Here is a 27,803-nt window from a genome sequence, read left to right on the forward strand (position 1 = left end):
CTTACTGAGAATAATAGCACTTTTTAGTATCCTTATTTTTTTAAATCCTTTTATATTTGTGGGAAATTTTAACGTCTGGGTAAAAGGTATTTTCATTGGAATAAAAATGGGACTTTCAGATGTCTGTCATTTTCTAAAATGCTTTGAAGTTTGAATTTTCTGTGTATATCAAGAGAGTAAGTCCCTCTGAATAGAATGTACTAATAATAAATTTAGGATTTCAAGAATCAACCTACATTACAGTTACAAAAACTATACCTGTTATTGACATCACAGTTAGCTTTTGTGCAAATTTCATTTGTGACAACTATTTATTATACTTCTCAAATTGCAGGAAAAAGGTTCTGACACTAAAGTTTTTAAAATAGTGACAGGCACTGAATGCAGATGGCATTGGACCAATAGATACTATGATAAGATAGTGCAAAGAGGTCAAAGCAGTTGTAGAAAATAAAAGGAAGTTAAAGTATTCATGGCTATTCAGCAGCTCATTTTTAAAAAGAGTACTACACTTCTGTGGGAAGCCTGAGACGGTGCTGTAGTAGGAGGAATTCCAATATGGCTCCCAAGATTCCCCCCTCCTGGTGTATAATCCCCCTCTTTGGGGTAGGAACAAGACTTACGAATATGATGAGATCTCACTGGTAAGTACGTTACATTATATGGCAGAAGGGATTTTGCAGATATAGTTAAGGTCCCTAATCATTTCACTTTGATTTAATCAAGGGGGAAGATAATCCTCAGTGAACCTGACCTACGCAGGTGAGCTCTTAAAAGAGGTCAGAGAGATTTGAAGCATTAGAGAGATTCTTCTGCTGGGCTTGAAGAAATAAGCTTCTGAGTGGTGAGAAGATCTATGGCCAGGGGGTGGGGTAGGGGACGGTTCAGAGCCAAAAGCAGTCCTTAGTGAACAGCTAGCAAGAAAATAGTGTTGTTGGTTGTCCAACTTCAAGGAAATGAGTTCAGCCATCAACCACTGAGTTTGGAAGTGGGGTACAGATGTGATTATAGGCCCCGCTAACACCTTGATTTTAGGCCTATGACACCCTTAGCACAGGACCCAGCTAAGTAGTGTTTAAACTCCTGAGGAAGAAAACTGTGAGATCATAAATTTGTATTATTTTAGGCTAGTAAGTTTGTGTTAATCTTTTATGTAACAGTAGAAAATAAATATATTTAAGAATGAAGCTTTTAAGCTTCACTTAAAATTTTAGAAGAGCTATCAAAATGGCAACAATAAAGACGGAGTAGGTAATCCCAGGATGGGATATGAGCCTTCGGGTTTGCCATAGTCCCTTCACTCCCAATGGCCTGCCTGACCCTGAGATATGAGTATCAGTTGCAATTCATCATTGCACTTGCTCTGTTGTTATTCTTACAGAAAGTTACAAATGTTATTCTTAAACTTTTTTTTCTGTACTCATTTCTCTATCAAAAGTGGAAAATGAAAGATGGAGCTCAGAGGGCTCCTTATTTCTCAAGCCCAATCTGGTTGCTTCATTTCTGATCTTGTTGACATTTGTTATTGTGACCCCTGGAGATTAAAGAAGTAATTGATTGGAAGCTCCTAGTATAACCTGCACCAGATGCTTAGCAAACGTTATTTTCCTTCCATCTAACATTTCTTGTAGTTGTTTTGAAACATTTGGGCCCAGAATAAAGTAGTTACAACATTCCCCGTGATTGTAAGTAGAATGGCACAGCAAAATGTTGAAATCAAGCTGGAAAGACCAAGATTACATTTCTACTAAAGCACAGCATATAAAGAGGGAAGACAGTAGGATAACCATGTAGGTGACTCCAATTTTCCCTTTCTATCTCTACTAAAATCAGTGGAATTTCTCCCCAGAGCCAGGAAAGGATGATAACCATCCCCTATTGCAGTGTTCGGTTTCAGTTGGCTATATATCCCTGGCCTCTGGGTGAGGTTAACTGTGCAAAGGAAAGTCACACTTTCAGAACAGTTAGATAATTTTTCTCACTAAACCACATTCAAGACACTAATTCCATTTCTTTACTGGCTGTAGATAGGTGAATTAGCAAGAAACCATTCCTGCATTGTCTTCTAGTCTTCAAATGAAACCTAATTAAAGAAATATATAGTTTTTATTGAGCTGCAAGAAAAAGGGACATGGGGCACAATTAAGTTCGCATCAATAATTAAAGCCATAAAATTATTAATGTAGCAAATATTACACATTAATAAGAAATATATTTTGTCACCAACTGCTGCATAAAATCTCTCTTTCATAATCTATAATCCAAAAGAATAGAGAAGGAATATACAAGAAACATTGCGTTTTAGCCATAAGTTTATTGCTGCTGAAAGTAAGATGTTTGCCATATTTCAGTACTACCATTTCAAAGATACAGTTGTTCTGAATTACTAAAAAAAAAAGAGAGAGAGAGAGAGAAGGATATAATTGTGATAATAATGGCTTGTATATAGCATGAAGTTTTACTAGGTAGATGAAAATATATATTAATCTGCCCAATATTTTCCTCTGCCAAAGGACTACAAGTTCAATATGCAGAGAGAGGAGGGGCCTCCTCTACCTTTGCTCCATATCACTTCTCCCTAGCTGAGCTTAAATCATTCTGCTCCTACCCTCTTTGGAGAGAGATTTGATGTCAAATTCAACACTCTGATTCATGGATCACCTACCGAGAAAATTCTTTTCTTAGCCATTAGAAGTCCTTTGAAGAGTGTTAAGGAATGAGTGTTTATCCACCCCCCCTCCCCACTGATCTGCCCATCCTGTCCATCTTCTATCACAGCCCTATCATCTGCTTCTGCAATCAGATGTTTACTTGCATGTATCCTATAGGCTTATACAACATAAACACCAGTAACAAATAAGGAATAAATGAGTAAGGTAGCAAGAGAATTGTTTTGTCCCAATCAAGATTAAGATTGCATTTATTTGTTGCATGATTTATAAACATCTCAACCAGATCCTATTAATGAACTCAATATTGAGAATGTTAGTAAATACCTACTATGAGCAAGTTGTTAGGAGTGATACAAGGTGAAAGAGGTTAAGTTTTCTGTCTTTTAATCCAAGAGGGGAGAGGTAATATGTAAGTAGATTGTACAAACTGCCACAGAGAGGCACTAACAAAATGAAATGGGGGTTCAAAAGTGGAAGTGAATAGTTAAAGCATTAGGAAAGCTTCATGGAAAAAGTGACATTTAGAATATGTGGTAATAAATGGAAAGGGTTTTAAAGAGGAAAGATTCTGGGTAGTTTCATGGTTAGATGTGCAAGGAAGGAGAATGAGCAAACAGAGGGAAAGTTTAGCACATGTTTGGGGATAGCATGTGTTCCAACTTGGCTGAAACCAATTTCCAAGAAAGACCTGGCAAATGAGGCTTCAAGGGGTAGGTTAGAGCTCTGTTGGGTGGCCTTGGAGTGGTAGCCTTGGGAGGTTAGTGATCAAGCTCTGTGCATCATCACTCCCTATGGAAAGTTCCATTTTTTCACAGTTGGCACTATGCCACAACTAATTTCGTGCCCTTTTTAAGTGAATTGCAGTCCCATCAGCAACTCTTCTCCTAGGCTGGGTCCTCTGGCTCCAATTTCCTTTGTATCTTTCATGGTCCTTTGCTTAAAGGAAATAATAAGTACCGATTCAGTATTTTTTTTTTTTATTTGATTGCTGAATAGTTTGGCCGATCTCAACTCCAAGGTATTCAGTAAGTTCTGTACCTCATCTTAATTTTCTCAAGAGCATTGTGGAGTAAGAGTGTTTATTTTACAATGGATCAAAACAAGGTGCAAAGAGTAAGATAATTGTTCGGTTTCTTCCAGTGAGACCAGAACCCACATATGCTGATTCTAAATCCTGGGCTCTTTCCTTTGTACTACCTTGTTGTAGTATCTAAAATATGGAAGCTTTGGGCGCCTGGGTGGCTCAGTTGGTTAAGCGACTGCCTTCGGCTCAGGTCATGATCCTGGAGTCCCGGGATCGAGTCCTGCATTGGGCTCCCTGCTCGGCAGGGAGTCTGCTTCTCCCTCTGACCCTCCTCCCTCTCATGCTCTCTGTCTCTCATTCTCTCTCTCTCAAAAAAAAAAAAAAAAATCTTTAAAAAAAATAAAATAAAATATGGAAGCTTTAACATTTTATAAGATCAACCAGAAGGAAGGAAAAAAAAGATGCATTTCTGGGATAAATAAAAGAGAAGCTGAAGAGAAGCCCTCTTCCCACACAAATCCAAATTTTACTTGGATCCAAGTATTCAGTGTGACCCAGTTGATCTTTCTCATAGATCTTAATTTTGCCTTTATTTTTTATATCATATCTCTTCCTGAATTTCCAGTCAAAAGCATAGTAAAATTCTTTTTTTCCAACAATATTGGGCCATCATTAAATAGTTATTATTTGCCACGTACCTACTATATGGTAGTCATCACTGGATAGCTGCTTTACACGCATTGTGTTTATTCCTTTTGGAATTCTGCAAGCTCATTTTGTAGAGGGGTTGCTGAACTAACTTTCCAGTCTGGTTCTGCTTTCAGATTCTGAGGTCTTCCCTTCTGTCTCCAAAGCTACTGGTTTCTAGCCAGGAACATGCTTACTGGGTCTATTCTTCTGCTTCTTTCTGAACACATGATTCAGATCAAGCTCTAATCCTATAGCCCTACGCAACGTCTCCAGAAGTCTTCCTTTGTTGCCCATCTTCCAAGTCCCATTGTTTGCCTGATTCTAGCCTAATTACAGAGAAGTTACTGAGGGACAGTAGTGTAAAATATGCTTTTTATCTTGTAGAGATATCTTTTATCTTCTACACATACTTCAGTTAAATCAAATACAGAAACAATTAGAAGAGAAGTCAATGGTGTATATATATATAAGAATTATGAATTCTAGAAGGTTGGTAGAGGGAGAAAGAAGTGGGTAGAGCTGAGCCTTGAAGATTGGGTAAAATTTGGGTGACTAAGAAGAAGAAATGAGCATTTTGGTGGGGATATTAGCACCGTGAGAACAGGTGCTGGCCTGTGAATGTATTTGTTTATTAAAACACTTCTGACTCATCTTTGAATTCTCTCTTGGTTCTTCACAATGACCTATCAAAAAACTATTTTTCAGCCACTCCACATGGCTATGGTATGGAAAATTGTGTAGCTCAGAGTAGGACTTAATACAACATAAATGCTGTTTAATGTCAGAAATCAAGCAAAGTGCCGTTAGGCCTAAAGGTACAAGTGATAGTTATGGGCAATCAAGGAGAGACTTTCGCCAGACAGTCATTCTAACCTAAAGCACTAACCTCCATCTGGTTTGGACTACTAATTCAACGTGTGGGTGGAGGTGTGAGATTTAAAATCCTTTGAAGAGAGTAGAGCAGTTTTTAACCTCAAAAGAATGTGATTTCTGTTGTAAAACTTGAAAAAAAATGTGGTAACACCACAAACATATATATCACCTCCAATCCGAATCTGGCTTGATCATATGACCATGATTTTTTTTTTTCTGCCCCTGATACAGATATCTTGTGCCAAATCATCTGGGATAAATCGGCTTTGAAAATGTTGAATTGCTTCAAAGATTTTCACTTACATCAGGTGGTTTTCTATGAGGCAGTGGAGCATCCAGAGATTGTGGTCACTAATTCTAAAAGACCCCCACTTTTCTAAGCTGCTTGTGGATGGCATCTATAAGTCCTTCATACTGACTCATCTCACGTTATTTACTTCAGCATCTAAAGCATGCCACCAGGGTTAGGATTCCAACTTAGTGTGCATTCACGGTTGAGAACCATTGATTTAGAGTCTTCATATTTAAGAAGGTGGATGTAGTGGGTTTTAGTTATGATATAAATATCATAATGGAGAAAGCTCATCAAGCTGAACCAATATCAACCCTTTTAGGGAGAATGAGAAATGTTCCCAGTGGGGTAGCTATTATATGCTAAAAGGAGAAGGCTTTCAGGAACTGGCCTAAAGACTCTAAAAAAATTAGAACTTGAGGCTTCTGTGTCCAGATCCTGTGTCCTTTCTACTAAGCTATTTAGTATCTATGATTATATATGATTTGCTTAAATATCACAGCCTTGGGAGAGATTTTCTTTGACTGTCTAATCCAAAAGTCTTTCTCTAGCAAATTACCCTGCTTTATATTATTTTTACATGATAATAATAATACACTATCTGAAATCACAGCAAGTAGTTTCCCTGAGAGCAGGGACCTTCACTGTCTTGATCACTGCCATATCCCCAGCATCTAGAGTGGTGATTTGTATATAGTTGTTGAATGAATGAATGAATCAGTGAGAATTTTGCATTCCTACAAATATGTCGATTCCATCATGCGTTCTATGTCTAGATGGAGGTAGAACAGGGACACTTTTAATAGGATAGGGGGTTTCTCAGAACAACAGCTGAATATGAGGCAGAAAATCAATTTCTACCCTGGATGACATTTTCAAAAGAAGTGTATCTGGTAGCATGGAATCTTTTATCCGACAGGGCTTATGCCAAAATACTAGGATGTCTAGATGAGTGGCCCATGTTTTGTAGCGAGGGTGTGCCATTCAAAGATGCCCTGAACTGTACCTGCAATGTAGTCCTTGTTCCAACGTTTTTTTTTTTTTCCCCACACAAATAAGGGAGTGACTATGGTTTTGTGAGTATACTCATGTGTAGCAAGAAAATCTGCATGTGAATGCATATATGCACAGACATTTTATAAGCTTGGTGGGGAAGAAATATGGGATGCAGATTCCCCAAGTTAGCTATTATTTGTAATACTTTTGGTAATAGGGTGGAGGATGCCTGTCTGGTATGTTCTCAAATATTTGAAACACAACACAGCCATTTGTTTAAGGTTACAACACAGCCACAGTTTAAGGTTAAAATTCACAATGTGATGGAGACAATATCAAAAAAATGTAGACTAGTAATCATAACTTATGCAAAATATGTTAAGTAAATGAACCCAACCACTTGTCATGCACACACTATTGTGCTAAGGAATGATTTTCCTCATCGTATTCGTTACTGAGGAGAATTATTACCAAAGTGGTTTAGCTTATTCATTCCCATGTTTGGAATTAAGCATTTTTAATACTTATCTACTTCCCATTGTCTGCCTGGGGCAAGCCTTGTCTTGTCAGTAAAGTACTTAGCTTGAGACCAGAATTAAGATCGGGTCGTCAGAGTCCTGCTGAGAACTCAGAAAGATAAAGACAGGGAAGCTGGCCCCTGCTTAGGAGTCAGGGGTGGGGGTAGGGGTGGGGGAACAGTGGGTGGGAGGAGGGAGCCGGGGAGGAAAAGGGAGCAAATATGGTTTTATGTGTAGGCAGAGCGAGGTAGCCGCTTGTTTTGTGCCATTCAGCAGCCTAGGAAGAATTTGTATTTCTTTCATTCCACTTCTTCTCCCCCTCATCCAGACACACATACACCTTCCTTAATAAGGAGACAAGGCTTTTCTTTTATAACAAGAGAAGAGAATACTGCAGGTAGAAGAAAATTATTGATTGATGTCCTCATACATTTGGAAATAACTGGTAATGGATCTTTTCCTGAGCTGGAAAACGAAGGGAGTTAATAAATTTGGGGCTTCTACTGTGTACCCAGTTCTGTCTTAGAAAAATTAAATATACTGTCAAAGTTTCATTTAATATAAAATTTAAATGAGAGCTTGGTAGGTAGATGATCTCAGGCTCTTGAGATTAGGTAGGCAATAGGAAACCCTCCTAAATGGGAGGCCAGCTTTTTTGTGGACCAAATGGGTCCACTTCAGAATTTTCCTTGGGGCTGGATTTTTTCAAAATGGGGAACACAGAATAAAAAAGTGCATAGGTTTCTCTCTCTGACTCCCAAGTGAGTTTATAGTTTAAAAACATTTTAAAAAACTAAAACTGTTAAAAATAAGTTAAAGTAATAAGAGTATGTCATCAATAAGTTAATGACTATTGCAATTATAAATTAATAGAGGTGGCTCCTTTTGACCTGCCCCAGATGTCACGTCAATTGATTAAATGTTCTGAGACAATGAAATGGAAAAAGACAACTTTATTATAATGCTTCAGGCAGGGAATATTTTTATTTTGCTATTAGGAGCACATCCACATGTCAGTGACCAATTCCATTTGGAAAAAAGACACTTTTGGGGATATGTACAATTAGGAAAAATCTCCAAGGTGAATCTTGGGTCTGAACTAACCACCTCTGTTATTTTTAGTTGGTATTAGGAATCATAAAAGATAGCATTTCGAGGCTTTATTTTGACTCAGGGCAAAAGAGTTGTTGGTTCCATCTCTCGTAGGTGTCATGGGCTGGCATGGCCCTGCTGGGCTGGCATCCTCGGTAGACAGTGCTAGGAACATGTTCTGCACTGGGTCTCCACACTTCTACAGATGGGGAATAAATTGGAAAAGGTGTCAGGGAACTAGCAGATTTTCAGCTGCATTCTCCTGCTAGCCATTCTGAGTGTGCCAGGGATACTGTCTTCTTACGGGTGATTTGGCAGCCAGGGACCTGCCTTTTGGGACAGCTGTTTGAGCCTCAGCTTCTCTGTGGTGATGGGGTGAATCTGAGAGGAAAAAGGATCATTTTCCTAGAAAAATGTCTTGCTTTAAAAAATAATAGAACCTACTTCATAACCTCTAGATAGGAGATAAGATATCCTGGATGAAAGAGAGGTGTATTTGATATTTGGGAATAGTTGATGATAAACTAAAATTGACCACCTGCCTGTAATGTGATCAGCTGTACAAAACCTGGTTATTTGGCAGGCAGCACTACATCCCAAATCACTAGAAAAGTGGTCTGTTGAGTGGACCTATGGGTGCCTAATCTCATATCTCATAGCCTGTTAGTCAGGAATTTGTTAGTTAATAGGGTCTAAACAACTTTGCAGTGGTCCGTGGCTCTGTCCCTTCAAGAAATAGGCAGCACTTTCTTTTTGTCCCTAGAGACCACGATTAATGTAATATTTAGCACATCTGTTTCAGGTCAAACCATCATCTTTCTCTGAGTTTCTCCTCTAGATTTCTCTTCTAGTCATTTCTTATTTTTATTATTTTCTCTTTCACCTTTTTCTTATTATAACATGTCCCTTTTAAAATGTGGAAGATCTAAATAGAGCATAATGTTTAAAAGTATTTATAATGCTGGTCATGAGAAAGTAGTAGAGAAAGTCATGACTTTTGAATGTTCTACTCTTTAAAATAGAGACTAATTCACTGCTAATTTTAGCGACCAAATTTATTACTGCATCATACAACTAGGATGATTTATTCTCACTTATATTAACAGGCTTGGAAACCAAAGACATCACTCATTCACAAATACATTATGTCCCAGACATTGTTTTGATTCTGGAGTGGGGATATTGTGGTCCTTACTGTCTTAGAGTTCATGGTCAATGGGGGATGTGAATGCTAATCAGGCAGTTACAACACAGTTGTATTTGTTTTTGTGAAAGGAGGAAAAGAATAGGATGCTAAGAAGGCGTATAGAAGGGATGCCAATGGTCAAGGGAGCCTTTCTGGAAGAAGTGTTAACCTAATTTGAGGACTTCAAGAACTCCTCTAGAGATCAATGAATAGAGGAGATGTAGCTGGTATGATAGTGTATATACAGTCATCCAATTCTGCCCCCACAATGTCTGCCATATTTTGTTATAATTTTAAAATAGGAACAGTAGTAAGACACCAAATGATAAGAGACAATCTGATCTCCTGGGTCTCACCTACTTTAAATTCTGCCCTTTAAAAAATTATGTTTGGATATTTGCTATTTCATCTTATTTATAATTTTGAAAAGTATTTATCATTCATAACTCATTACAACAGCTGTGTTGTTCTTTTAGGGATAAAACAGTTTCTTTTCAAGAAATACTTAGGATGGTTAATAAACAATTTGCTATTACTTTTATTATTATTTGTGCTAGTATGAAGAATCCTTAGGAGATCTTTGAAAAATCATTTTCATCTAGAGATAACAATGTAGAAGAGTAAATTGTTTGGCAAAGTACTTGAAGCATATGGGCAGAGATACAAGTATTTCCTGCATTTATAAGTTTCATTATGACTCTATAAAATGCAGCATCATTTGTCAGTAAATCAAAGCTTATAAAAGTGGAAATTGTAAATGCAGTTGGTTGCAATATCAAGAGAATGGGGATTAGGAGTGTAACTGAAATTCCTTTTATGATAAATTATCTAGCTCCTGGCTACCGTGTATGAGCTCTATTAACTGCCTATAAATTGTTCATCATAAAATCTAGTTCATTCTTGTTAATTAGGCCAAAGCTTTTATGAAGCTTTTTTTCTCCTCTCTCTGAAAGCCTAGGCTGACAGGAGAGTAGCTACACAAGAATACTGAGGAGGAAAGGGCCCTTCTGCTAAGCATGATGTTATGTTCCTTAAAAACTGATAATTAAAAAAAAGAAATTCCTGAATCAAGATTACTTTGACTTTTTAAGAGGGAAAATGGAATCATTCTATTGTAGTCACAGAAACAGGTTAAATACAGCCAAAATAATTGCATCTTCTAACTTCAAATTCTCTCAATCAATACTATGCAAGAAAGACAGTGTATGTATAAAGAGGATTAGATATACCCATTAGAAATGATTAATACCGAGTAAGTTCCAGAAAGACAAATAGACATATCAATTTTTTTCTGGCACATCATTCCACATCATTTTATTATGCATTTTTCCCCATGAAATTGAACTTTTATGCAAAATTATCTTTGAAGAAATCTTTTATTTGTTGCTCACTTGCAGTTTTTTTTCTGTTGTATTTTGCTTTTCGTGGTGCTCACATAAGTGATCAACTGGCAGTGAATGTTATGTTTATATTATCTCATATTTTGCATTGCTAACTGGATCCCTTGATACCATTTAAGGTGCATCCCTAATCAGCTCTCACGTTTCACACTTGCAATCTCTGGATTTTATGAAGAGTAGACACACCGTGCCCCAGTTCCGGACGCCAAAGTGGTTGTGACTTCAGGAAGTCCCAATAGTCAGAGCCACAGGCTGAGTCAAGCTGTGTGATTGCTCCCCTGAGATGTAGTTAGCAAGCCTCTCTGACAGAGGCCAGAGGCAAGGAACAGTCAAAGACTAGAAAAGTCGAGTCTGTTTGCACACACTTCTGTGCTTAACACCCATTACGGTGCAATTAAGAATGGTCAGAAGCACTATTATATATGGAAACCCCAAATAATAGCACAAGTTGGGGGGAAAGGGGGAAGTCAGTTCAAACCAAGGAAAAGTAGTTTTTATATATTAAAAAAATAGGACTTTTGCTTAAGTTACTGTTTTCCCTTGTAAATGTTAACGTCAGTTAACAGTTAAAGAAATTGTAGAACAATTAGGTAAAGTATGTTTCATTTCTAATATCTTATGGACACATCGGGTTTGTCTCACTCCTTTGCAATTCACAGGATCCTAACTTTATATTTTATCCTGGTCCAGCTTCAGAGTAATGTTGGTGGCTCCACAAGACTGTGGTGCATATAAGAGCTCATGTAAGTTCATTCTAAATTAGGTGTTTAGGAAGACAATGCAGTTCTTTGCACTGAGTAATAATAGGAAGGGCTCTGTAGGGGGCTTTCTTGGGTGGACTGTAGTTTGAATTGGTAACTTTAATACTAGGCTACAGTAATGCCCCAGGGACCTTCCCAGTGAATGCCTTGGGGGGAATAAACTGCAGCAGGCTCAAACAGTCTTTTTTTTTTCCCTGATAATTATAGAGAGAGTGCTTAAGCTCTGCCTAACTCAATTTTAATTGAAATAATTATTTTTTTCCTTTTTGAAAGACTGAAAAGAGAAGCCTTTAAACATAGCAGTTATTTTAACAAATTGTTTTAAAGACTCTTTTCTAAAAACAAACAACAAAACATTTAGTTTTTATTATCATCACCTTTTTATTATCACCACCACCAGCATTATTTTTATTATCATCAAATGTTGAATTATGGTGTATGGATACTGGTCTCAGTTTTCACTGGATAACTGGACTCTTTTTTAAACCTGTCTTGAAGATTTGAGTAGACTAATAGAAGTTAATATATATCCAGTTTGAGAAGATAAAAGTTATGGACTGTTTGTGTCCCTCCCATGCCCCCCAACTTTTTAATTCCTATATTGAAGCCCTAGACCCCCTCCCCCCATGTGATAGTATTAGGAGGTGGGGCCTTTGGGATATAATTTCATTTAGATAAGATCATAAGTATGGAGGTCCCATGATGGGACTAGCATCCTTATAAGAAGAGGAAGAGACACCAGAGCTTCCTCTCTTGGCTATGTGAGGAAATAGCAAGATAGCAGCCCTCTGCAAGCCAGGAAGACAGCCCTCACCAAGAGCCAAATCTGGGGGTACTTTGATATTGGGCATCCCAACCTCCAGAACTGTGATAAATAAATGTCTGTTGTTTAAGTCACCCAGTCTATGTTATTTTGTTAAAGTAGCCGGAGCTGACTAATGCACTTACCTTATGACAAAATCACTTCCAACCACAAGGACCATAGTGTAGCAATGATGCAAACACGTAAAGACAAGAGCCTGGGCAGGTAGGGAAAGAGGAAGTGTGGAGAAGACAACAATGTTTTTTTAACCATTTTATTCCCCAAATTGCCCACACTACTTAGGCTCTTTCTCTCTCTCCTCTCTCTCTCTCTCTGTTTTGTTTTCTTTGTTTTCTTTTTTTAATACTAGAAGTAGCCAGGGGCCTCACCTAAATGCAGGGGGGCTGGGAAATGGACTCCTGGCTCCAACCACTTGCTAGCAGCAACTCTGTGCTATGGCTGGAGCACACATCTTTGGTGGACAGCTGATGGGCTGTGGCACAACATTTTGTATGTTACTTACTTTAAGCTGAGAAAATGGTTTTTACAGCTATATACTCTGTGCATTCTAAGGCCACTTTAAGTTATGAGCCAAATTTTTTTTTCTTTGAGCCAAATTTTTTAATGCTTAAACATTCAGTCAATTCAGTCGACTAGCCAATTGAATAGAGGCAATCCACTTGGTTGGTTGACTGAATTTACAATTGTTTGGCTGAATGGAATGTTTACTTTGGTATAAAAAGTTTGTGCAGTAGTCCTATATGGATATAATCACATTGCAGCTAGTGTAAAATTTGTCTTTGTCACTATATTTATTTTTCTAGACACTGTCACCTTCCTTAATTTACTCTCCCGAATTCCTTGTGGAATGCTCCATTGTCCTAGGTTATTCAGAATGCTTCTTTCAGAGCTTAGCTGAGAATATACTGACCAGGTTTGTCTAAGCATCTTTTCAACACAAGCTAGTTTGCATGTTTTATTTTTGCTATGACTACCAGATGAAGTAAATCCTACAGATCTGTTTTAAAAAAATGTCTTGTAATACTGTGTTGACAGTCAGACTATTAATTATATTAAAAGATGTCTAAAAACCAATTATATTTTAAAAAGATGTCTTTACCACAGATTTTTAAAGGAAATTTAAAAATTTTATCTCTACTTTATTGCTTGGGCTTTCAATCTGTATTTTTCTAACTTAGATTTTAGGGTGTTATCTCAGGCTTACATTAATGCCTAGCAATATGCTTTTATAAAGCCAGATTCAATTTGGCAAACATCTCTACAGTTAGAGAAATTTGGAGTTGAACATTTAACATTGATCATGCACTTATATTTAAAATGCAGGAATTCAATAAAATGATCCATTGACAAATACAATGAGTGCCTTTTCTGTAAAGGTTGCACAAAGAAGTGAGTAATTATCTCCAAGGAATTTTCACTCTGGGCTTAATCATAGCACCTGGCACAGCAGAATTTGGTAGAGAGGACAGGACATATGTAAAAAATGTTAACTAGCAATCAAAGATAGCCCATGATAACAGCCTTATGGGTAGGTTGGAAAATCAGTTGTTTAGGAGATCAGAGGAGAGAGGTATCAAGGTCTGAAGCAGCTGGGAAGGAAACATAGATGGCATGAGTCTGTAGGATGGATCCAAAGGGAGGATGTTGTTTGGATAAGTTGAGAGATAAGGAGGTGGACATCTCAAAAAGAGCTACATATAAACGAAATTGTAGAACCTGGAATCCATATAATGTTTTTAAGTTACAGATTAGATTTTTTTCTACAGGAAACTGAGGGGTATTAGTAAATGTAAGTAGTTTAAACATTGGAAAGATAGGTTGCTATCAGACGATGGAGAGCTCTAAATATCAATTTGATAAGTGTGGCCTTTATTTTATATTCACCAGGGAACCACTGGAGATTTTGAAATGATCTATTTGTTGATCAGCACCTTGGATCCTAAATTTGTCACCAGCTTCAGATTTATCTCCCAAGCCAGTATTTTGGGAAGTTATTATAATTTAAGGCCCAATAATGATCGGTCATTCCCTGGACTCCAACTTCTGTTTCATCTCCAACATACAGAGTAGAGAAGAAATGAACTGCTACATGGAGATTGCTGTCTTCTACTTTATCAAGACAGTGGTGTACCTTCACTTTTTCTTTCTGGGGCATGTGATTCAAGAAGAAGCAGAGTCTTATTACAGAATTGAAACCAAGGCATGTCAGGAGTATACAGATATCTCTCCTCTGAACTTTGAAGGAGATTGTTTGCTGCTAACATAAAAATAAAACTGTTTACAAATCATTAGCTTTTAAAAAAAATGACCTCTACATTGTGAGGCACTCTGCCTGTTGGACAAATACAAAAAGAATCGATTCTTGCATAGCTCTTGACTAAAGAGCTTTAATGAATAACCACCTGCAGAGCTTGTTAGACTTCTGAGTTATATGTATGGTTTATAATTGCAGCCATGTGGCAAATACAACGAGTTGACCATATTAATAGTGAGTTTATCTACACCATCTGCTGTCATATTGACATCTACTTTCTTCAACATAGCATCCTATTTATGTTCTGTTATTTCTTCTTTTCCTTATTCATTTCAAATCATCCCCACTGATATCTGCACCATTTCATGATATCAGGAAAAAAAAAAAAAAGGAGGCTTTCGGTGAAGGAGTGGTGGATGGCAGGGATAAGTGGTCAAAGGACTCAGTAAAGTCATAATTCATGGATCCAGAAAACTGTGTAAAAAGGTGAATCTTCAGGTAAGAAAGCATTTGGAGGAAGCATGAAAGAGAAGTGAGGGTTTAATTTAGGATTAACAAAAGAATCAAAGGAAATGGCTGACAGGAGGGAGGAGAATGAAGACCACATTTGTATAGGGTAATAGCAGAGCAATTCACAGAGATTAAGATGGCATTAATGTGATCCTTAGAAAGATACTTCAAATTTTTGGCAATACATTCCAATAGCAGTAACTCTGTTGTTCAGATAAGTTGAGAGATAAGGAGGTGGACATCTCAACATGGAGATTGCTTTCTCCTACTTTATCAAGACAGTGGTGTACCTTCACTTTTTCTTTAGTAGCCTTCTGAAATCAGGAGCCAACAGGTGAGGTTTCCTTTAACTTTATTCGTGAATTGCAGTCAAGATTAACTTTTTTTTTTTTAAGATTTTATTTATTTGACAGAGAGAGACACAGCGAGAGGGGGAACACAAGCAGGGGGAGTGGGAGAGGGAGCAGCAGGCTTCCCGCGGAGCAGGAAGCCCGATGAGGGGCTCGATCCCAGGACCCTGGGATCATGACCTGAGCCGAAGGCAGACGCTTAATGACTGAGCCACCCAGGCGCCCCTAGTCAAGATTAACTTGTATAAGCCCCATTTTTTGATGTTTTAGTTTGTTTCCAAAGCACCGTTCCAGTTCATTTTTTCACTTATCTTCGCAAGGTAGCTGTGAGTTAGCTTCTGAGCAAATCTCCTGGCACCCAACTCTTAGCTAGTTCCATTAGAAAACATTCTACTTTGTGTGTGGAAGGTGAAAAAACATTCTATTAAATGGTTGCTAGATTTTTAGAACTATAGCTCAAGTTCAGGAAAGGCTTGGAGTTCCAAAGAATAGAAAGATAAAGAAAAGAGCAAATGTATATATTCAGTCTAAATCAACAGAATTAACCTGGGCATTATTCGAGCGTTTGTTCCCTGAAACCATGGATCAATGATGCAGAAATACTCACCTCTGACAAAGAAAAAGCATGGATACTGGCATGGGAGGACATGGTTCCTTTTCTTTCAATCCCAGATCAAATTTAAACCTGTGATTTTGGAGCTTACTCATCAGAGGAGAAATATCATGAGCTATTTGCTCTCTCTGCTGTAACACAGCTCTGGCAAGCCTGGAAGTTGTGTTGAGATCGTCAAATCTATAGTCAAGGACCATCTTTGTGAATCATGAAACCATATGCCACTGGTTGTCTGAATTGGAAAAAAAACCCAAAAACCCAAAACAAAAAAACCCAACTCTACACCAGTGAAACCAGTGATGTGCTCAGACGGTGCCAAGGGCCATTTGACCATCTTACACCTTCTCAATCTATGCATTTAAAAAATTTGTTGCTACTGCTTGAACCATGTAAAATACCAGAACTCCTGTAGTGCTAACAAGGAATAAAGATCTTACACCAGATGGTGCCTCTTGTCTCCATCTATCTCTAGCCCAAACAATCTGCCAGAGTTTTGAAGAAAAATACGATGTGATCATGTTGCAAAGTATATGAAGAAACAGTATGAAAAGTAATCTGGCTCAAGCAATGGAATCCAGAAAGAAGGAGATTATTATGACTCTGAGCCTATGGATGAGTGGGTATTGTTATCCCTGAATTTTAGTCCTTAAGACAAATGATATACCCAGGCATAGCTGGAAGGTGAGTGTCTCACTGAAATGTCTCTTTGCATCTCTGCAACATATTGACATCAGTGAATATGGTTGAAAGTTCAGAAATTCATCTGGATATTTTTCTTATATAACACAAAATGAACAGTTTGACTTTTATAAAACTTGCTAGATGTAAAGGGATAGTGCACAGAAGAACTTTATTATGTAACAATTTTTTTTCTATATTGCCTTTACTGAATTTGGTCATCTTAGTGACAAGAACTTTGATACAGTTTTTATGTCCCTTTTGTAAAATATTGTTAAAATTTTCTTTAATAAGCTTGGATGGGATTTTTGTTTGTTTGTTTTTGGTCATTTTTCTGCTTCTCTATAAGACTTCTGTGGCCACAGTGTTTTCAAGTATCCTCCTGCGCTTCCATACTTTGATGAAGGTATTGGTACCTCTTTGCCATAAAATCTTTGACAATTTTATCTAACACAGGATTCTAAAGTGCTTTATGATTGGAGGATATTTAGTGGGAGAGAAAGAACCTTTTCATGTATTTTCTAGATGCAACTCATCTGAACAGACAATTGAGTTTTAGGTTGACTTTTGGTGCTTGGACTGGAGTGATGTAAATGGTGAGCCTAGAAAATAATGGTGATTTGATAGAATGTAGCTCACTGGTGCTCTCAGAGTGTGGTCTGCACACTGATTTTGATCAACAACTCTGATGAGACAAATACAGAAATTGAGAGCCAGTATTTAGAAACTTCTACAGCAACCTGACATAGCTGGGCCCTCCAAGCATATGATCACTTTTCCAAAAGTTCATTTTATTTTAGTTTACCAAAGTATCAGTCCATGATGGGTTGGAGGAAATAAAAACCATGTTCACTAACTGTGTTCAGACTGTTTACAAGGCATTACTTTAGAGTCCATAATTCCATCATTTTATGTAAGATGCATTGCAATAGAGACAATGGATCCCCCTATGAAGAGGAGGTTATAGCAATAATCTAGTTATGCATTAAACATCACAGCTTTAATGATAGCCGTGAAAGGAAAGGAACACAGAACTTACACAGGAGAAGGGATGAGATGTAGTCCTGAATTGAATGGGCCATGTAACAAGGAGATATGTGCAGCCCTAAGCCTGGTATCAGCCTAGATGGTGTTGCTACCAGTTCACATAAGATAGACTCATTGGATAAAGAGCTTCAAAAACACTAGGAATTCTGGCTTTTTAATTTTGAGTTGGTGCTGGCAAAACATCTATTTAGAAATGTGCAGTGAACCAGGAAAGACTGTGGACCTCAACTGAAGAGTTCAATATTAGAAATTTAGAACAGATGGGAAATTCTTCCTGATTGTTGTATTTAGGAAAGGAAGTTCCCCTCTTCACATTTTCTCATGTTTGAGATAACACCAGTGCAACTTTTCTTCTTTTTCCTTTCAAGGTAGAATGTAGTATATGGAAGTGGATGAAGGACATGTGCTCAGAACCCTCTTGCCTTTGCAGGATGTGTTGGCATATTGCAAACATTTGAAAAATGCCAGAGCCACAGGTTAGCCCATTAAAAAAGTAATAAAGCCTACGTAATGTTGATGTATCGAAATGATATTTTAAGTAAAACGTGTTTTTGGTATTTCAGATTTGAATTTCATCAAAGAAATAAAATAAAAAATGAGTAGTGATTAAATCTTCTCAGGTTATCTCCATAAAAACTTTTCTTTTTTTTTCTCCTTTAATTTCTTAATAGGGTTGTAATATATATATATATTTTTAGTGCTAACAATACTATCATTGCGATTTCTGATTCCTAATTGTACTATTATTAGTGATACTGTTAATTTTATTTTAAACCTTTTGTCAGTTTATAGCATTTTTACGGACTGTGAAAATGATCCATATGGACAACTGTTTATATTGTTGCTTCTATGGAAATCCTATTACAGAGTTACGGCTAAGGGAAAGGGTGGCAACTCATCTAATTCACAACGCGTACACATACCCATAAACACTCACACACAAACAGCCCCCACACACCTATAAACACACATAACTACCAGATGGTCTCTTTTGACTCCTTGGTGCAGGTAGTAAAGAAAATGTTGGGATTCGGGTGAAGATTCATCTCTCTAGGTCTAGGAGCCTCTGGCATTCACCCCAAATACAGTGTGGATTGTTTATTTTTCAGACATATCTCATAGATGTGTTAGCTTCACAGCTGGAAAGAAGCCCTTTTCATTTTATCTTCTATCGTCAAATACCTAACCCATTCCCAATTTAGCCCCGCTGCCAAGGGAGAGGGACAATTCCACTTGCTATGGACTCTGAGGGAATGAGGAGCAGAATGACACGTCCCCCTGAGATTTGGGAAGTATGTTGCTTGCTGAGTAAACCTGGCCTTGCATAAATGGCAGAGGCCAAATCAACGTATGCTAAATAATCTCCCCTAGCTCCTTAACGTGTACAAAACATGGAGGCAAAATAATAATTTCTGTTTTATTTTTTCCCTCTTCTTCCTGGACCATCCTTCTAAAACTTCACATTGCCTCTCCTTTTCATGTCTCTGTGTTCTTCCCTCTTTGTGGGCATCATTTGATGGGCAAAGAGTGCCTGCTTACACGTTGCTCGTCATTTAGGCTGTCGCCTCATGTGCAGGGTATTTCAATGTGATTGCACCTCTATTCAGCTACTGACAGAAGTGGCAATGTTGTAGACAGGGATATTTGCTATTGAAACAAACAAAGCGTGTGGTGTTATAGATTTGTATGCAAAACCTTCACAACAAAACTAAGTAGCTATTTACTTTAAATATGCCAATTAACTGTTACTAATGTACAGTGCAATTCTAGGTTAAGGATGATTGATAGTAACACGCAGTGAAATGTTCTTAAACTATAGTCAGGAAATGTAAATGTACAAAATGGAAAGAACCAGCAGCTGACAGCACTAGTTACATGTTTCAAAACAACACTTTCAAATTGTTCCTTTATTGTTCTTTCATCCTTTCTCTATGCTGCACTTCTACAGCCTGGTAGCCAACACTATACTAAGAAAGTTTCAGAAAAGAGAAAACATTTTAGTACAAAGTAAACATCATGGGCTTAATCTCATTTGGTTCACTCAGGCAGAACTCTTAGGAACCACAGTGGGAGTTTTGCTTGACTGAGGAGAATAGTATTGTCTCTTCTAAATGTCTGACATTGAATCTGTTGCTATTACAAAACTAATTAAAAGGAGAGATGACTTCTCCGTTAGTTGCTATGCCCTGTCTCCGCAGACACTCACTTCTTCATTTGCTCTAGACCAACACTATGCAAAAGAAATACAAAGAAAGCCACAGGTGCTAGCCACATACATATTTTAAAATTTTCTAGAAACTAAACTTAAGAAGTAAAAAGAAACAGATGACATTAATTTTAATAACACTTTATTGAACCCAATATTTCCAAACTACTAGCATTTTAACACAGAATCAATGTAAAGTATGAATAAGGTGTTTTTGCATTCTTTTTTCCATACTGGGTCTTTGAAATTTGGTGTGCATTTGGTGCTTATAGCTTTAGCCAATTCAGAAGAACCACATCGTAAGGTTTTGGTAGCTTCCCTTGGCCAGAGTGTACTGTATAGGATAGCAGAGCTCTGTACATCACCATTTAAGGAGCCAGTCTAGTGTTTGTGATTAAAATGATTACTTTGGACAGTCAGGAAAAGCTGGATATGCATCCCATATCAACACAATGATGCAATTGCTGTTCAATTCTGTCAATCACTGTTAAAGCCTGCCATGTTGTTGGGAGAAAGATTAGTTAAATTTATAAACTCAGTCAGCTGATTGATGATTTTATAAAGCTACCTGGCTGTTAAATGTTATAATTTTTGTGCCAGGGATACCATATAAATATTCTTATAGTGAAATCCCAAAAGATAAAAAGAGAATTACTTAAAAATAAAAATATGTTAAGGGTCTTTTGATATGCATCATTTAAATGCCAGTTGAACATTTTCATGGTGCATTTCTTCACAACAGTAAAAGTTGGGTGTGTATTGTTAGAAAAACAATGAGTGCAGATACTGTTGAGTGAACCCTCTAAGAAGGAAAATTGGATCTACTTAACTCCAGTTAATTATTTATTAACACTAATCATAAACTAAAAAACATAATGCAAACATGATTAGGCAGAAATTGAACCTCAAACAAGGGAGGCAATAACAAAAGAGCTTTTGGGGGGAGGATAATAGATTTTTCCAAAATCAGACAAATTGTATTAATTTAGTGTTTTCTGTATGCAACACACTGGTAAAAGCAAATGACAACAAGAATGACAACACAGTTATGTCATGCATGTTCAGGTTTAGGAAAGACACTTATGTGAGGAGAAACCTCTAAAACAAACCATAATGAAATAAGTGCTATAATTAAGGTAGTTATCAGAAGTACTGAGAAATTCTCTAAGTGTGGTGTCTTTAAAGAATCATGGAGAAATGAGGAAAGGCACCCATTTCCACCCCTCCCCTGCTTTGCTCTGCACCCCTCACCTCCACTGGCTGCATTTCCCAGATTTCTGGGTCAGCTGACTCTCTAGTGGGTTCAGCCAGTGGGAAACCCAGTGGAAAAATAAAGAGTTGGAGGAAGGGGCAAACCAGGTTATTTTCCTTTGTTTCTCTGTGCCTCAGGGGATATTTCTGGAAATGTCTCAAGTAGTGTCTTCTCTATATAGTTGTAACTCCTGCTCTACATTCCTGTCACAGTTCCATCTTCCTCTGGGTGACCCTAACCCCTGGCCCTGGTATCACAGGCTCTTGCTTTTTCTTCTCTAGCCTAGAAAACCTGGTGACTTCCTGCTTTTCTCATCTCTGGGTTGCCTCCCCACTCCTTATTCAGTGAGTCTTTCTGCATCTGTGTAACCAATTCCTTGTATTAAATCCACTCCCTTCCACTGTTTTAAATACTTAGAGACCCACCTTCCCCTAGTTGAATTGTGACTGATACCGAATGAAACAAAATGTGCCACTTGCCAAATGAATTATTAAGCAGATTACATATGTGCACCCAAAAGTAGGCAGTGCTCACTAAGCCAACGTGAGTTTCTTAGCAGCAATCATGACCAATTCACTTTGCTTATTTAATTGGTGGTTAAAGAAATACTGGCATTAGTACATGAGCAGTGCCTTTGAAGTGATCTCTCATGATGTCCTTGTGGTTAATAGACACATGTGTGCTGGATGATACAGATTTAGTCAGGTTTATAGACTGTCCTGGAAAATATCTAGAGGGAACCATGGCTGCTTTTCAATATTTGAAGAGGGATCAGATTAAATCTTTGAAACACTAGAGGCTAGAGCCAGGATCAATGTTTGAAGTTCAGGGAATCTGATTTTGGCTTAGTAAATGGAAGTGCATTCTAAGAATTAGACTTCTTCAGAAATGGAATAGGTGCTCTGTGAGGAAGATGATTTCTGTCCTGGTTGTATCTAGACAGATTTTACCAGATTTTTTTTTTTTAAGGGATCCTTGCAGTGAACTTGAAATATATTATTCTTAAAGTCTCTTCCAGTTCTGAAAGCCGAAGAACTTATGGATATGGTCATCCATGCTTGATACTAGCATGACTCCCAATGCAATTTTGTCATTTGATGAGACTTCAGAAGGAGCCCCAGAACTTGCACTGCCTCTGGCCAATCATTGTTAATGTAAATGGTCCTTATCCTGGTGAAAAACAATTAATCAAATTTCCTGGTTTATCGAAGCAAAAATATATAGTTTTTTAGTTCAGGGATAAAATGTTTTTCTCTCATGTTGAGAAAATTAACATGTAAAGGAAGGGGCACAAAGTATGCACAAATACTACATAAACATCAATGGATGTATTTAAAAAATAAAGATATGCATACAAGAAATTTTGAATGTTTTAGTGAGGAATGACATCAGTCTTGTGTGGGTTAGTTGTCAGGACAAAACTTGACTTCATAAGGAAGTTTTTGTAGAAGATGAAAATTTTAGTAGGTATTTTTATCACCGGCTATGACAGAAAACAGTTGAACTTCAGCTACAATCAATCAGTCAATCAATCATTCAGTCATTCAACAACTTTTCATCAAACACCTGCTATATGTTTAGCATCAGAGATAGCCAAGAGCAAAGTTTTTAAGCAGGAGGAGTTGTTTTCTTGTCTCTTTTACTCTGCCCTTGCCCACTGCATGATGTCAAGCATTTGAAAGATTTCCAATGACCTCTAGGTCTCTGAGAAAATATTTTGCAATAAGACACAAAATATATCCTAAGTAACATTACTTGTTGAATAGAGATATGGATGAGTGATCACACGAGTTCACTTCTATTAAGAGGATTTTATTCACTTGTTTTTGATGAACATCTTTTGAGTACCTGTTATAAACAAAGCACTGAATGAATTACATATTGTTCCCACTTTCAAAAGTTTCCAGGGTCATGATGATAAACCCATACACAGAGCTCACTGTAATACAACATAAGTGCTGTGCTGTGGTAACACAGAGGGCATGATTAATTTATTATTTCTGCTGCAATGGGGGTTGGGCAAGAGGAAGGAGCTGATGTGGGAGAAGCTTCATAAAAGGGACAACATATAAACTGAGACTAGGAAAAGAAAATACCTCTTTCTGCAGAGAGGAGTAAGGGGAAGAATCCTATAAGCAGCAAAAAGTGGAGGCTTAAAGTTATTTGCTTTTTAACAGCTCTTAGGTTTTCACTGGCATTAACCAGGGGTCAAAGCACCATTGTGGGAATTTAAGGAGATATTATCTCTAATAGACTCTTCATGGAAAGCTCTTATTCTTTAGTGTAGGGCCAGCCGGGTCCATTATTCTGCTACATGCTAATATATTATATTAATAGTGCCTAATAATCACTCTTAGTGGCCTGATAAATTCAAAGAATAATGCACATTGAATTTTTCAGGTTTGAACAAAAATTTTCAATTGAAGCGGTAAGCATTAATTCTTCCTTTCAAAACCAACATCTGCTAGCTCGTTATTCAGCAAGCAAGGTATTCACTTTGTAGAAGTAAACTCATCTACAGCATGACACACAATAATATTAATGTACTACTAACAAGATTTTTTCTTTAAAAACATGTATTTATAACATTATGGTCTCCTAACATTCTGATCTTTTAGCACCTGCCAACTCTTATGGTGGCTGACAAAGCAAGGGCACCTCCCTCATCTCTAGATTTGCCTTTCCTCTTTTGGGTAGAAGCATTGAAAAGAACAACTTTCAGGCCAAAAGAAACAAGGTCAAGAGGCTGGATACTCAGTAGATTTGCTACCAAAAAAATCTACTTGGCGGATTAAACTGCAGGAGCTATATAGCCTGAAGAAATTCTGTAATAAACCGGAAACAAATCACTAAAAGGAAACACTGAGGAAAAGATTAGTTTCAGCTAGGAAGGTGTTTTAGTCAGAATTTTCCTAGGATTATGAAATTTGCAATTAATTTACAACAAGTTTTAATTTAGCTCTTAATTTTACTAGTCAAAATCTTGTTCTACTTTGGATCTACTGATTTTTTCATTCCAGAGTGAATGCCACTTTTAAGGGGTGGTTTATAAACCAATAATTTAATCCACATTCTGCTAAAACTTTTAGTATAAGTGCTTTACTCAGAAGTATTTTTTCTTTCTTAAAAAATCTGATTTTAATTGCCAAACTCATTTTTAAAAGTCAATTCAATGAAAAAAATTCTATGGTTTCCATTTTTTTTTTTTTTTTTTCTTTCTTAAACCCAAGGGAAAATGTGGATGAACAACAACAAAAAAGTACGCCATGTAGAGTCTTCTTTAATGTCTCATTTTGGTGATGTATGAAATCAAAACCAAATTGTTTGAACCAGTGAGAAGGCTTAGTTGAATTATCCAGAGTGCTTGTGTTTTGCCATTGTTTCTTGTGATGATTTTATTTTGTTCTCTTGTATGAACCACCATATTAACGTATGCTAAGTAAGGGACAATTTTTAAATGTACACATTTTGGTTACTAAATCTCCCTTTAGTTTGTGTCAAAAATTATTCTGGAGTTTCTAGTAAGAATGCTTAAGACAAGATGAGTAGAAGAAGCAACTAAAAGAGACCTAAATGAGATGAACAGGAGTTTATTTAGTAAATAAAGGCCGTCTTTTATGATTCTGCTCTTTAGGGGAGAATGTAATATTTTCTCATTTGAATACCTTATGATGAAAAAGTATTTGGACAATTTAATCAAACCCAACAAAGAACCTGAGTCACTTATCTGCATATTAAGTGTGTATATTATACTGCAGTCAAATGGATTGGCTTCTAGAATTAACTGAAGTCATCTGTCATATGGTCACTACCAGTAAATGATCAGAAGAAATGGAATGGTTCAGAATCATTCACTGTAGAGTGTTTTTAAGGAGAGATTTCTTTCCAACATTGTATTACTTAACACATTTTTAGTTATAATAACAGCGATCCATGTCAAACTAGCTTAATTAAAACATAAAAATTTATCGGAAGGATACTTCACATAACACAAGGTCAGAAAATACAAAACTGGGGCTCAAGATAGGTTGTAATTTGGAGTCCAGATGGTAGTTCTTGCTCTCTCTCTCTCTCATTCTCTCTCCTAAAGGCCTGATTCTCTGGTTCTAGGTGCACCTCTGTTTCAGTCTTCTCTCTGCCTCTCCGGTCCCATGGCTCCCAAATTACATGTCCTCTGTTTAGCAAGGTGGTCTTCAGAACAGATTTGCAGGGAAGAAAATCAATCAGATTGACTTTGGTTTAGGATAGGTGTTGACCCCTAGTTACATAGAAGATGGTGTCTCATGTACAAATATAGTTGCCAGGTTTCCATCTCCAAGGGAAGTTGGGGAATGTTGATTTCTAGAAGAGGAGACATAATAAGTGGTGGACCTCTCAAAGGTAACCCATTAAAAATATAATGAATTGAATTCTCTTAAAGGCACACACACACACAGATATAGCCTATAGTTTTCCTATAAGTATAATGTACTCACTGAAACTTTATAGTGTAAGACATTTTAAAATATTTTGGCAGCAATAAATTTTGGGAAATTTAGTATGGAGAGGTAACATATATTGGGGAAAGAAGAAAAATCTGGGGCAGTGACAGATTTGGGTTCAATTTTTGGTCCCTCCATGTAGTAAGGGAGCTGTAGGTAATTACTCCACCTTCACCATCACAGTTTGCATGCCTATGAATTGGGGAGAACGATACCTACCTCACAGGAGTTCTGGTAATTAACAGTGTGTACGTGCAATGGCAAGAACGGTGGGTAATCTGTGCCAAAAGTCAATAAATGGAGCTGTCCTTACTATCCTTATATTTAGTGTGATTTGCAGTCATATCATAACAGCTTAATGTCAAATGAAGTGCATATATGTTGTTGGTTCAAAGGAGGCTACTTTGGAGCAGCCCCTGAAAAACTTGAAAATAGGGAATTGAATATATTTTTCTTAAGATTAAAATATAAAAGCAACTCAGAATGAAACAGAGGGAGGTAAGTAAAGTCATTTTAAAGTACTCTCCCAGATTGTCTTTATTACTCCTTCCACAAAATGGTCAGATCTGCACAATATTTAAGGTGTTATGTAATGTTTTTTTCTTTTTTTTTTTAAAGATTTTATTTATTTATTTGAGAGAGAGAGAATGAGAGACAGAGAGCATGAGAGGGAGGAGGGTCAGAGGGAGAAGCAGACTCCCCGCCGAGCAGGGAGCCCGATGCGGGACTTGATCCCGGGACTCCAGGATCGTGACCTGAGCCGAAGGCAGTCGCTTAACCAACTGAGCCACCCAGGCGCCCCTCTTTTTTTTTTTAAGATTTTATTTATTCATTTGAGAGAGAGAAAGCATGAGCAGGGAGAAGGCCCTGAGTCTGCTTCTGAGCAGGATCTTGACAAGGGGCTCCATCCCAGGACCCTGAGATCATGACTTGAGCTGAAGGCAGATGCTTAATTGACTAAGCCACCAGGTGCCCCATGTTTTTTTTTTCTTAAATTAACTTTATATCAATTGACCATTTAAAATGATTTAACCTCATCTTTGTAATACTATTATTGAAATTAAGATTTGATATCCTTGTTATATATATTTTTTCTAATAATGATCATGAATGTGTAACTATTCATATAGAAAATGCTCATCTTTTTACCACATAAAACGAACTTGTTGGAAACACTGATTTCACAAGTATAACAGACCTAAATGTGAATGGAGACTTTATCATATTTAAAGAGATAGGTATTTCAATTAAAAAAAGGGAGTTGGTCAGTCCGAGGACAGAGCAGAAATGAGACACTTCAATGAGCATCAGCTGACAGCCTCGGCCCTCAGTGGGGGCAGGATGTCCTACCAGGCCCAAGTGATCAGCAGGATCCTTTGACAAGTTTTTCCTTGTCTCCTCTTGGAGACATTTCAGGCTGTCAGAGAAAGGCACTCAACTTCCCCGTGATTTAGTTTATTCATTTGTAAAATAGGGATATAATGTAGTGCCCAAAGTATTGACATAAAAGACAGTAAAATAATGTCCTTCATAAAAGGTACTTTTACTCCGATCCATGTTGGGTAGTCAACATGTCTTACCAGGCTATTTGAGTTCTTTTTCTCCTGGAAATTAAACAAATTAGCAAGGAAGCCTTACATGTCCATCTTATGAGCTTTGTTAGACAGCAAACAACAGCCTTACTAACTTTAATTGACTCTGATAGTTTATTAACTTGCAAGTCCTAGGGAAGACCCTGCTCAATGGTAAATTCACCCAAGGTAAATTCTATATTGATATGGACTCCTGGGGGCTAATCGTTTTTCTGTATCAGCCTGCAAATGCTTCCAACTCTTTTCCTGTCTAGGATATTAAACAGCTATTTACTGAAATCCAGCTAGAAATAGGACATTACCACTAAGAAAAATACATAGAGATTCCTAGATCTCAAAGACTTTATCATCTAAGAGATTCACAAGTACATGTATGAATATTTTTTTAATTTGTATCAGTACTTCTGCATATATTACTTCACAATAATCCTGTGTTACAGTTGAAAAACAGTTGTAGAGATTAAAATGCCTGGCTGAAAGTCTATCATGAATG

General features: G+C 37.3%; 1 long non-coding RNA gene across 4 annotated transcripts in view; it reads left to right on the forward strand.

The window, feature by feature from the left end:
- Positions 1-27,803, forward strand: part of LOC123859873 (uncharacterized) — a 132,645-nt gene that overhangs the window by 89,140 nt on the left and 15,702 nt on the right. For all 4 annotated transcript variants that reach the window (XR_010413129.1, XR_010413130.1, XR_010413131.1 and 1 more), the window contains 3 exons: positions 14,215-15,079; positions 16,527-16,735; positions 18,148-18,255. This is a non-coding gene — a long non-coding RNA (uncharacterized LOC123859873). The remainder of the gene's footprint in view (positions 1-14,214; positions 15,080-16,526; positions 16,736-18,147; positions 18,256-27,803) is intronic.

The sequence above is a fragment of the Mirounga angustirostris genome, unplaced genomic scaffold, assembly GCF_029215605.1.
Source record: "Mirounga angustirostris isolate CCGP_5_RB_7025 unplaced genomic scaffold, mMirAng1.0.hap1 SCAF_7, whole genome shotgun sequence".
Classification (NCBI taxonomy): domain Eukaryota; kingdom Metazoa; phylum Chordata; class Mammalia; order Carnivora; family Phocidae; genus Mirounga; species Mirounga angustirostris.